Source organism: Labrus mixtus, chromosome 22 (assembly GCF_963584025.1).
Source record: "Labrus mixtus chromosome 22, fLabMix1.1, whole genome shotgun sequence".
NCBI lineage: Eukaryota > Metazoa > Chordata > Actinopteri > Labriformes > Labridae > Labrus > Labrus mixtus.
The window spans coordinates 14,602,299-14,614,798 of NC_083633.1; the positions used below are offsets into that span (position 1 = coordinate 14,602,299).

A 12,500-nucleotide genomic window follows, 5' to 3' on the forward strand; every position below is an offset into this window, starting at 1 on the left:
TGTCTCAATTAGGGCATAATGGCGAGACCAGACAGTGAACCAACAAGACACACTCACACACTCACACACACAGACACACTGACACACTGACACACTGACACACCTGCAAGAACAATTGCTCCCATGACCACCTGTCCTGGGCTTTGAAGCACTGGTCGGTAGTTTTTGCGTCTGTATGTTTGTGTGTGTGAGGGTGCATGTGTTTAATGCAACCAGCAGTTTCTACTTTACTTTTTCTTCTCCTTGTCCCTGTTTTGAATAGGAAACGGTTCTCACCTCAGCCCTCAGGTAAAAAGGAAAGAGAATGTCGAAGAAATCACGTGCAGCAATAACGAGTGTTTTCAAGAGAGGGAGAGAGAGGGAGAGAGAGAGAGAGAGAGATGAGGGGGAGGAAGGAGTGTGAGAAATATGAGCGAGCGAGCGAGTTCGATAGAGAGATAGAGGGGAAAAAGAGAGAAAGGGAGCCTTTGATCTCTCTCCTGATGGGAGCTGGTCTTGGCATGCAGCCAGAAAACCCTACGGCGTGCGCACACACACACACACACACACACACACACACACACCGAGCTGACAAACACTTATTTAGGTCTAGCTGGCCTGCTTCAGGGCTTTGTTGATTATTTCTGCAGGGAGGATCAAAGACGTCGAACCCCCTCCTCCATCCTCCATCCATCCATCCTTCACCTGTCTGTCTACTCAGCAGGCCATCAGTCCATCCATCAGATGGATAGATAGATAGATAGATAGATGGATAGGTAGATAGAGAGATAGAAATCCTTGGGGAAATTCTAGTCAACACCAATCAAATGTGAATAAATATATGACGCTAGAATGACATCATATGTATGAAAGACCTTCTGAGTTCTCATGGATTCTGTGATGTTTGTAGCTCAGCAGTCAGGGTGGCCGAGCGGTCTAAGGCGCCAGACTCAAGGACTGACTCCTTCCTGAGTTAAAGGGACTTCTGGTCTCCACATGGAGGCGTGGGTTCAAATCCCACTCCTGACACTGTCTTTACAGAAATCCATTTTATGCATAAAGATTGATAATTTAGGTGTAAGACACGATCTTGTTGCTTTTACTTTTGTAACAAGAAAGGACAAATTACCGAAACGTAATCCTTTAAAATCATGAACAGGTCAAATCAGTTCACATCATAGATGCACTGACAGATCTTTCATCGTCAGGATGGCCGAGTGGTCTAAGGCGCCAGACTCAAGGACTGACTCCTTCCTGAGTTAAAGGGACTTCTGGTCTCCCCATGGAGGCGTGGGTTCAAATCCCACTCCTGACAAAGGTTGTTTTATCTTTCAGGTCTCAGCAACACAACACTTCTGCTGTTTAACAAAATACAATGAACTGTTGTCAGTATCTTTCCAATCATGTTAATGAACCTACCTCACACCTCCATTCTACAGAAATTAACTTAATCAAAGTCATTCACTTGTTCATTTAAGTGAAGTTATCCTGCCATTGTGTAGTGTCTACCATCTTTTATAGCCTCTTTAAAAACAAGGGTTTACAAAGTGCATTGATATACAAAAAACAGAACAAATCAAAAGAGCTAAAAAACAAAAGACGACTAACAACAGTAAAATACCCAACAACAAAACACATCATGAGAACCTCGGCAACACAATAACCCAACAACATGAGTACACCTCATCATTGCGCTCATCATCTTTTTCCTGTAGAGTATCTGTTTACCACCGTTAAGCTTTTTCTTTATCAGATAGTGTTTCTATTTCTGTGTCAACTGGAAAACAGCTGAATAGACTTTAATTCTCTTACACTGCAGACGAGGTGTAACAGGGCTGTAAATATCTTTGAATTGGGCAGCATAAGCCCTCAGGCTTCCAGCGGTCAGGATCGCCAAGCAGTCTAAGGCGCCAGATTCAAGGACTGATTCCTTCCTCAGCTAAAGGGACTTCTGGTCTCCACATGGAGGCGTGGGTTCAAATCCCACTCCTGACACAGATTTTTACCTTGAGTGACGACAAACCTTTGGAAAGAGATGTTTTCAGACTAAGTTAGAGCGACCTCAAGGAATCGGGATTCTACCTTTTTTTTACTTAAAGAGATAACAGATTGAGTCAGGCATTGAAAAATGGAAGTTAAATGATGTCATGTTCTGAGTGTCATTGAGGTGTTTTACATTGGAAACTATTTTGCTATCTCCGTGCCTCTGCAAAGACAAGTTTCTCTATTTTTGGATAGTTTAATGGAATGTAATAATAAACATTATCATAATAAATGTTATGTGAGTCTTTGGGAGGCATTTTGAAGAAGCAATGTTGGCTCACACTTTTCCTTCCATGCCCTTTTTCACATACTATGAAATCCTCATGACTTTAGTGAGTCAGGGTGGCCGAGTGGTCTAAGGCGCCAGACTCAAGGACTTACTCCTTCCTGAGTTAGAGGGACTTCTGGTCTCCACGTGGAGGCGTGGGTTCAAATCCCACTCCTGACATGCTTTTAACCTGCTTGTTTGATGTTTAGTGGAGTTGAACCTTTGAACATGGAAGAGTAAAGTCTTGTTGACACAGCACAGACAAACAGATGTAATGCCTGCTTTTCTTTCTCATTTTATAGAATAGTGAAAACGTTGAAGTCATTATAGCAAACTACATCAACCAGTCAATGTAAACTGAAGCCATAGATTTACTGACAGACTGTGCATTTGGTCACTTGTCAGGGTGGCTGAATAGACTTTAATTCTCTTACACTGCAGACGAGGTGGAACAGGGCTGTAAATATCTTTGAATTGGCAGCATAAGCTCTCAGGCTTCCAGCAGTCAGGATGGCCGAGCGGTCTAAGGCGCCAGACTCAAGGACTGACTCCTTCCTGAGTTAAAGGGACTTCTGGTCTCCACATGGAGGCGTGGGTTCAAATCCCACTCCTGACAGTACTTTAACTTGCAAGTTTTATTACCTTACAGGTATATCTCCCTTTCCTTTAGTATGTAACCATTCTCCCGGATTTGATCTAATCTCCTCCTCACTAGCCTTATTCAGACTGCCTGTTATTTACGTCCCTGTGATATCTCGCCTTTACCTGGGGGGGGGGGGGGATGTTACAGGGGTGAGATAGGATCGGCGAGACAGGATCGCCGGAGCCAGCGAGGTCAAATCGTGCTGTGTGTGTGTGTATGTTGAGCTGAATTCACAGAAACCCTCATTTCACTGTTTCGGAATCAATATGAATGTTCAAAGATGTAACGACGGAGGAGCTTCTTTACAGCGCTGTTGCGGTATCAAACTCCGATAGGGCTAGTGATAGATCAATTCAAATGTAAAGTTCAACATTTTGAATTCGCTCGTTCTGTCATGTTTCACCCATCAGCTCTCGTGTTGTGTCTAGCAACCTTTTTCTCTTTACAATTTATGATTACTTCCAGACAGTACAGTAACACAATGTCTGATAAAACTGAGGGTCTTCAACTTCTTTCTGTTGGTTTACCTTTTAAATTCATGTGTGCAGGAGGAAGATCTAAACTAGAAATCAACCAAAAGATGAGAAGCAGTCTACTATGAGTCATTTTTTTGAAACACCCTTGTGGTCCACTGTTATAGCAGCCCGGCTAGCTCAGTCGGTAGAGCATGAGACTCTTAATCTCAGGGTCGTGGGTTCGAGCCCCACGTTGGGCGCTGTGGTTTTGGAAGATATGTGAGATGGTGAGTCAGAGTGAAAGAGCAGCAGTCACACAGTTTATGACGGCAGTAGAATGCCTCAACTGCAAATAACCCAGGCACCTATAATATGAAACTACACAGCAAGTAAAGCCAAGACTGAACTGCTGTCCTTTCACTGATCTCAGTAAATAGCTAACCAGAAAGTGTGATCATCAAGCAGAGTCGAATATGAGATTATTTTTCTTACAATATTGGTTCCTTTACTTAAATATGCATCCGTGGAATCTGTTCTTAATAATTTTGTGTTTTTGTTAGTTTCCCTAATTCAGGATACATTAATAGATCTTGTCTATGTAAACCTGTTTACCCAGTGTGTGTGTGTGTGTGTGTGTGTGTGTGTGTGTGTGTGTGTGTGAATAGTGGGGAGTTTGTAGCTCTGAACGGGGCAAAGAGTGACGTCAACAGCTGCCATCAGCAAGGTCAGGGCTGTGTGTGTGTGTGTGTGTGTGTGTGTGTGTGTGTGTGTGTGTGTGTGTGTGTGTGTATGTGTGTGTATGAGTAGACAGTCTGGAGACACAGTAACATCTTCAGCTGTTGCTCGAGCTGTAAAAGAGACATTGTCCTTCACTCAGAACTTTCTGTCTTCCTCCCTTTGTCCCTCATTTTGTATCTCTTTTTTTTTTAACAAAATCCTCTAAACTACCTAATATCTCCTCATTTAGAATCAGATTCAGCTTTAGAATCTGAATCCTTTCTGTAACTTTCTGTGTTACTGAAAGTTCCCGCTTCCTTTTTTCCTTCAACATCTGCTGTAATTACACCGGTCAGTAGCAGGCTGAATCAGCTGCTTATGAATTCTCTCTCTCTCTCTCTGTTTGAGCCCCGGAGCCTGAAGGTCTAACCTCCCGTTGAACTCCCACAGCTTTGTGTGTTCATGTGTGTGTGTTTGTGGGTGTGTGTGTGTGTGTGTGTGTGTGTGTGTGTGTGTGTGTGTGTGTGTGTGTGTGTGTGTGTGTGTGTGTGTGTGTGTGTGTGTGTGTGTGTGTGTCAGGGCTGTGAACCCTCACCTTTGACCCTCAGTGCATACCTGTCTGAATTTACAGCTCAACTCCCACCTTATCCCACACTCACTATCTGTCTATCTATATTTTTTCTGTTTCTCTCTCTCTCTCTCTCTCTCTCTCTCTCTCTCTCCCTCCCTCTCCCTCTCTCTATCTCTCTCTCTCTCTCCCTCTCTCTCTCTCTCCCTCCCTCTCCCTCTCTCTATCTCTCTCTCTCTCTCCCTCTCTCTCTCTCTGTCTGTCCGTCTGTCTCTCTCTCTGAGGCTCCAGTGCCTAAGGCCGGATGTAAGGGTCATTAAAGTAGCTCACTATGTGTATGTGTGTGCGCTTTTTGTGTGCACTTACTGAAAACGAGGGCACTAGCCATTCCCCCGTCCCTTGTCGAAAAAGCTAAAAAGGAAATACCACATTACCGAGGGCCTCTCTCTCTCCCTCTCTCTCTCCCTCTCTCTCTCTCTCTCTCTCTCTCCCTCTCTCTCTCTCTCTCTCTCTCTCTCCTTTCCGTCTCTCACACATTAATGTTTCATGTGTTTTTTTTGGCAGTTTTTAAAAAAAAATGGAAAAGACAAAATCTGCACTTCATTGTAAATTCAAACTGTTTCATATTCAATTCTGTATTCTGCTCTGTTCTTTTTTCATTTCATGCAGTGCCAATTTAGTATGAAAAAGACGTAGATAAATCCATCAGAGTTAGTGCAATGTCTAAAAAAAAAAGTGTTTTGGTGTGTTGTGAGTAACTTCCCTCATTTGATCAGCTTTGTGTTCATTGAGTTTAAGATCAGTTGACAATGAAGGACATAGCTTTTTATATTCGTATTGAAAATCTGATGATACTTTGGTACTTTTTCTTCCATATGGTTTAAAATCCCATTGAGACTGGAATGACCACCTGAAATAGAAACTCTGTAACCATCGGTGTTTTAGTTGATCACATTCAAGTTTTAGTTCCCACAAGAGTTAGGATGAAAGCTTTGCGGGTACTTAGCTGGAAAATTCACAACATGTCTGACATGGAAACTTGTATCCGTAGCTGGCGGTTATTTTCATATGATGCGTGCAAAGACTGAAAAAAGGACATGAATAAGAATAAATTGAACGTTGGAAGAGGGGCTTATATGACTCTGCTAAATTCTTGTGTTTATTTAAAATTGTGTTGTAATGATTATCCTGTTTTCTATCTGTGTGAGCTATTATAAGATGGAAACTGAAAGAAGGAACGGAAAAAAGGTTGATAAGAAAAGGCTGAACACTAGCTGAGAGAGAGAAGCCGGAAAGAAACAGCAAGCAGGGAGAGAGGGAAAAACCTGTGTGTGTGTGTGTGTGTGTGTGTGTGTGTGTGTGTGTGTGTGTGTGTGTGTGTGTGTGTGTGTTCATGCTGGAGGTGTGCCAAGCAGCCTGCCAGCCAGCAAGGCTGAGCTGGAGGGCCCCTGCTGGGGGTTGAGGGTTCAGGCGAGCCCCCTGCCTCCACTGGCCTACTGGAGCATGCTGGGTAAGAGCAAGGAAGGAGGGAGGAGGGAAGGGGCGAAATAGAGACAGAAAGAGAGAGGGGAGAAGAGAGAGCCCTGCGAGAAAAAGCAAAGGAAGAAGCAATAGAGGTAAAGAAGAGGAGATGGCCTGACAGACAGAGCGCCATGGGGCAATGAGGAGGAGGAGGTAATGTAGAGGTAAAGGAGTTAAACCCAGAGCAGGAATGTGAGAGGAATTCAGGGAATGGAAGAGTTTTCCTCCGGCTGGAGGGGAGAAAGAGGGAGAGAGGTGGTAAAGGGGGAGCCGGGGTAGGGAATCCTGGAGACCTGAAGCGCTGCAAAACACTCCTTTTATTTATTCCCTCACTCAAACACTCTTTTACTTTTACTCCACAGTTCTAGACATTCAACAGATCAAGACGTGTTAAGTGACTTATTCATCAGATTCTCAGATATGTAACAGATAACTCAATAGAATAGCACAGGTACAAAGCAGTACAGGTACAGGTAGTTTGTGTGTGTTGACACTCAAGTCAGTTTTCTAAAAACAGCAAAAATAAATCAATTAGTTAAAGTTTAGTAAGACAATAATAAAAAATGTCCCTTCCTTTACTGACGATATCATCCAACTGAACAAATGTCAACAACTATAACTAGAAATGACTTACTATTGGTATTATTATTATTAAAGAGATCATTTCCTAACCATAGTTCCATAGTTTCATACTGTAAAGATAATATTAATGATCAAATACAGACTTGAAATGTAACTGAATAATAGATTTACAGTTCAGAGAATACGGACAGCTCTTTATTGTAATCAGAAATAGATTGATGCCTTAAAAAAATAAATAAAAAAAAGGTCAAAAAGCTCCAGCAACTTTTGTCGTATGAAAATAATTTTATTGACAAATTAGACACGTTTCACTCTTCATGCAACATGGTGAGTTGGTGAAGTTGTGACTGCTTCTTCAGTGATTTAAAAAAAACTTTAAATAACTGTGTACAAGTAGATACATAGGAAGTTGCATCATCTGCACCAGTTTCAGGCTCTCTCTGCTCCCTTTATGCGGTAACATGTACCAAAACCTGCAGCAAGTAAGATGTGACATATAGCCTTAAGTAGAATTAATGTACAATCTTCTACAATGTACAATTCTTAAGCTTTTGGAGACTGTTGATGTTTCTTTGAATAATTCTTCCCTCTCTTAGTTGTCCTTGAATCTGTGGTTTCTGTTTTCTTTCTCTTGTTCTTTTTTGTGCATGTGTTGGCATGGCTGGTGAGCAGCTCCTGAACACAGCGGGGTATCTCTGTTCCCTCCTCTACCTCGCTCTCTTGGGGATTCATGAGACATTCTCTTATTTGTCCTTTTTTTTTATCTGCGTATGTCTGCTCCTGTGTTACATGCGGGATTTTTCAATGGGTCTGCAATTCTCTTTGCAGCACTGGCAAAACAGTGAATAAAAAAAAAGAAAAAAAAAGAAAAACAGAAGGCCTGTGTCCCCCCCCCCACATGTCTCCAATCACTCCCTCTCTCATCATGACAACAAACCTTTTAGGGGAAAAAAGGGACAAGGGTGGAGGGATGAAGGAAAAGAAGGAGGTGAGGAAAAGGTCGAGGAAATAGGAGTGGAGGGAGGTGAAGCTGAAATGAGAAGGGATAAAATACAAGCAGCAGGAGAAAGCGAAGTAGCGGTGGTAATGAGAGACGATAAGAAAGGGGGGGAGGTGGCAGAGGGGAGAGAGGAGAGAGGGGGGTGTCAAGTGTCACATTTACACATGTATAGAGGAGGGAAGGAGAGGAAGGGAGAAGAGGTCACAGAGGTAGACTCACGCTGTATGTGGTGACAGGACGGTGTTACCACAGAAATCAATAGGCCTGTCTGCACGATGACTGCATGTGTGTGTGTGAGTGTGTGTGTGTGTGTGTGTGGCCAGTGAGTCAGAGCTTTAATTGAAGTCTTGTGTCAGCGTCATAGCAACACAACAACCACGGGATGTTCAGTGGATTTATTAACATTAACTTTCACCTCTCTAACACAGAGCGCCCTGTTCTCTATGTCGTTCATGTTTTCCTCCTCTATTTTTTTTAATCTTTTTTTTTTAGTTCAGGCTTTTAAGAGGGAAGCATGAAGAAGAAATGTCAGGAAAGATAACTTGAATTATTTGAATACATTTTGAATGACACAATGATTTTAAGTAGATCACAGCAAAGCAGAACCAACCTGTGTTTGATTTGTACTTTATCATGGGCCACAAGGTACTTTTGTAGTAGACGCAAACTGATTCTTCTTCTCCTCCTCCGTCTTCTTCTTTCTTTTGCAATCTCTTGCAGTACCTAGAACTATTAGTTAATGCAAAATAAAATCACACACTACAGGCTACTCCGTGTGCGTTGATGGTATCTAGTCTCAAAGACTTCATTCAAATCACATGCATCTGTCTGGTTAGCTGTGTTGCTTAAAATGGGTGAAATCTGAGGCTAAACTAAAAATACAACCTACCCCTTCAGTATCTGATGCAGGATTCCTTACTCCTTACATCAAACTTAAATCCAGCTTAAGGTCTCAGCTTTATCTAAAGGTAACAGAGTTGATATATCATCCTTACCACAAAACTTGAGAAATGGCAAAAAGCTATTTCTGGAGGGAGTGAGACATTGATAGTTGTACAAAAGCGTGTCAGGGCGACGTTTTTAACAAATTCAGATCTTGTTTTCTCATCTTGTATATCGCATGTTGCTTCTTATGAAGCCTAAGTTTACTACATGTTTTAGCGGCTCTGCCAAAAGAACAAAACAACTTCTTCTTTTTTTTCCCCACAATACCACTACATCTGAGGGACGGAGAGGATTAGGCAAATTAGACTAATGATGGATTGGTGAGTGACAGCTTTGTTTGAGGCACAATGAGACCATCTTTGAAACTTACTGTGTGTGTCAACATGTCTGTCTCCAAATTAGCTATTGTCTTCTAACTTTTTATTGTTCTGGTTAATTTCCTGCCATAGTTCAATACTGCCTTCAAGCTAAAAAAAAAAAAACTTCAAATACTCACTTTACTTCTTTTAACTTCTTCGATAATACACTACTAAAAACTATTGAACCAGCAACAACCAATTGCTCACTCTCTAAAGGCGATGGCCGCAACAAGTGTATTGTTGGTTAATATCATCCTCTGCTCAAAGCTTGATAATCCCTCAAACCATACAGTATCTCTGTGTGTTTGCTGCTTCTTCTTCCTGCTGTTGCAGTCTACTTTCTCTCTCTTTTCTCCAGTTGTTGGTCGCACAAATAATGTCACTTCTGTTCTGCCCTGAAGACTCTGCTGTTTTACATTTCTTATAGGTTAACCTCTGTTAATACTTCAGATATTGGCTCATTGTTGGGTTGTAACAGTAGCGTAAAAATCCCTGCTTGAAGTGGCACTATTCCTGTGTTTTGCCATTTGGTACAAGTTAAGAAATAAAACCCCTCTTCCAATAGTCCTGGACTGTTTTAGCAGCTTTAATGGTACAGAATTCAAGATCCAGGAACCAATTCTTGAAAAAAAAATGCACCATGCACTCAGAATGAAGATAAAGTTCTCTGAAAAGTTGAATGAGCTCCTAGAAAATGATTTTGTGCTGTCATTTTGTTCTACCTGCTTTGATTGACCAGTACCCCACTAGCCGTCTCTTTCCTGCTTTACCTTACCCTTCTGACTCTGACAACTGTAAACGTGCCCGATGACAAAGTAAATCAGTTTTGATACACCTGTTCTCTCTCTCTCTCTCTCTCTCTCTCTCTCTCTCGCTCACTCTCTCTCTCCCCTCTCTGTTTTGGATCTGTATTCAGTTGTTACGACTCGCTTGTTCCAGCCGAGCTCCCCTTGCCTTGCCTTTTCCTTGCTTGTCGATCTTGCATTTTCAGCAGTTATAGAATGAAATATTGATAGATTTCCTTCAGGGACACACTTCCGTATTGATGTAACCGTACACCAAGGGCACCAAACATGAAACATAAAATACACACAAGGAAAAAGAAGACAGAGGTATAGGAGTTTTGCTGCTTTGAGATGAAGTCTGGAGAGGAGCACAGTCACGTGTGTGTGTGTGTGTGTGTGTGTGTGTGTGTGTGTGTGTGAGGTTGATCAAACTGGTGTATTTGTCAGGAAAGCTCTGGAGAGAGCAGTTTTCTGACAAAGAGAGAAAGGGGAGGACAGACGGAACGACTTTTGATTTAACATTTATTCTGAGCATGCCCTGTTCATATAACATTCATGTCGCAGTGAAGAATATGGAACATGAATTTGAATAAGAACGAAAGGGAAGAAGAAAAGCAGGCCCTTTTCAAAGTCTTCAAAGTGTTTTGATTCCCTTCCATCTTTTCTTGTTCTCCCTAACTACGTACATTTTCTCCTCTTTTTGGACTCTTTCAGACATTTTCAGTCATCTTTGGATTTTTCCCTCCCTCGTCATACCCTCCTGCCATCCATCTCTCAGCCACACACACACACACACACACACACACACACACACACACACACACACACACACACACCAAGTCATGCTGACACTTAAACTAAGTGCACTCACACACACCCTATTCCCTTTCTCCCTCCTCATACCACCCACACAGAAACCAGGACACAAAACACACACACACGCACGCACACACACACACACACACACACTTTGAGACACACATAGGATCCCCCCCCACACACAGAGTACTTTCAGCACTTTCTTCTTCACCATACTCAGCAAGATCAGATGTCAACCCCACTGACACAACGCACACAGAGGCCGTATTTTTCTCTTCACCACGCTCTGTTTCCTCCTCCCTCTTATAGAATATATGCATTTTTTAAAAGCAAGCTTCCGTCGCGCACACACACAGAGTGAGAAGTGCTGCGCGGAGGGTTAACCGCTACACACAAGAGTCAGGGGAGGAAGAAGACGAGGAGTCGCGGATATTAAGGGGAGCAGATGGGGCAAAGCTAGCAGGAGAGAGAAGATTTGAGGAGTATAAAAACAGAAACTTTGAAGATATCAGCGAATAGCTACAGAAGCAGGGAGTCATTATTCAAATATATTGCCATAATAGCTTAACATTAAAGTACACGTGTTAGCACAGAGATTCCATTAGAGCATGCATGCAAGGAACAAATGGCTCTGTATTCAACACACACACACACACATAGGATAAACATGAATAAATGATTTTCATGCACTGACAAAGCCACCATGAGCCAAGACGCTCTCACACACACGCCCACTCAATGTGTGTTACCATGCTTGCAACAAGCAAAGTACACAAAGCAGCACACACACATAATGCATGTACAATTAAATTACATGCACATTTCCATGCAGGCAGCATGCAATGAGACACACACACACACACACACACACACACACACACACACACACACACACACACACACACAGGAACACACACTTCTCCTTGCCTCGCTGACGTGAGAGATGTTGCAACATTACACAGACATGCACACTTGTCACATGCACATAAACAGTACATTGAAGTCCCCTGAATGAAAAGTGTGTGTAATATAGTCAGCCTGGACATGTCTACACACTGTAGCCCAAATAATTCTATTGCAATGGAAACTTCTTGTCAAGAATGTCTGTACACCTGCTTATAAAGTGGGATATGATGATGAAGCTAAATCAGCGTTGGCTTGCTTACTGACATTGTTTCCTCTTTTCTAGATCCTTGCTTGTGTTGTACTTACTCTCTGATGTACAGTACGTCGCTTTGGATAAAAGCGTCTGCTCAGTGAATTGTAGAATTGCTTACAACCTGTCTGACCAGAAACCACTCTTTACACTCCTTACCCCATAAGACATCTGTTTAGCTTTTCTGAAATCTTAGCAATGATAAACCAAGTTATTCAATAACATCGTCCTGATTTACAATGCTCTGCACAGTTATGATTCCTCCTGTATTCATGTAAAGGCTCTTGTGTTTTGCTGTAGCAGTAGCAGCTTAAGTGCCTTGCTCAAGGGCACAGTGACAGGAGCTGGCAAGGGAGCAGAGAGTGGTTTTCATTCATTTGTTCGGCAGTCTTCCAGTGAAACCTGCACAACTTTCACCTTTAGGCAACAACCGCCCCTGATATATATTTAAGTGCAGGCTGCCTTAAGCGTCACACACACATACACACACACACACACACACACACACTCCGTGGCATGGCCACACACCATGTGTACGAGCCAGATTTGGCTCCGACCTCATGTCTGCCATACGGTTGATTCCCCCCCCGCTGTGCACACCCTGCAGGCCAAAAACACGGCACTCTGTTTGTGTGTGTCTGTGGGTGTGGGAGAGAGGGA

The 12,500-nt window shown here is 42.6% G+C and overlaps 1 protein-coding gene and 6 non-coding genes across 7 annotated transcripts in view; all 7 read left to right on the plus strand.

Annotated features, from left to right (window-relative positions):
• Positions 1-12,500, plus strand: part of wnt5b (wingless-type MMTV integration site family, member 5b) — a 74,416-nt gene that overhangs the window by 19,314 nt on the left and 42,602 nt on the right. The window lies entirely within an intron of this gene.
• trnal-caa (transfer RNA leucine (anticodon CAA)) lies at positions 897-1,008 on the plus strand. Its single transcript has 2 exons — positions 897-934; positions 963-1,008. It is a non-coding gene; the product is annotated as a tRNA-Leu (tRNA).
• On the plus strand, positions 1,183-1,294 carry trnal-caa (transfer RNA leucine (anticodon CAA)). Its single transcript has 2 exons — positions 1,183-1,220; positions 1,249-1,294. It is a non-coding gene; the product is annotated as a tRNA-Leu (tRNA).
• On the plus strand, positions 1,863-1,974 carry trnal-caa (transfer RNA leucine (anticodon CAA)). Its single transcript has 2 exons — positions 1,863-1,900; positions 1,929-1,974. It is a non-coding gene; the product is annotated as a tRNA-Leu (tRNA).
• trnal-caa (transfer RNA leucine (anticodon CAA)) lies at positions 2,359-2,470 on the plus strand. Its single transcript has 2 exons — positions 2,359-2,396; positions 2,425-2,470. It is a non-coding gene; the product is annotated as a tRNA-Leu (tRNA).
• Positions 2,795-2,906, plus strand: trnal-caa (transfer RNA leucine (anticodon CAA)). The gene is made up of 2 exons: positions 2,795-2,832; positions 2,861-2,906. It is a non-coding gene; the product is annotated as a tRNA-Leu (tRNA).
• On the plus strand, positions 3,576-3,648 carry trnak-cuu (transfer RNA lysine (anticodon CUU)). The gene has a single exon. It is a non-coding gene; the product is annotated as a tRNA-Lys (tRNA).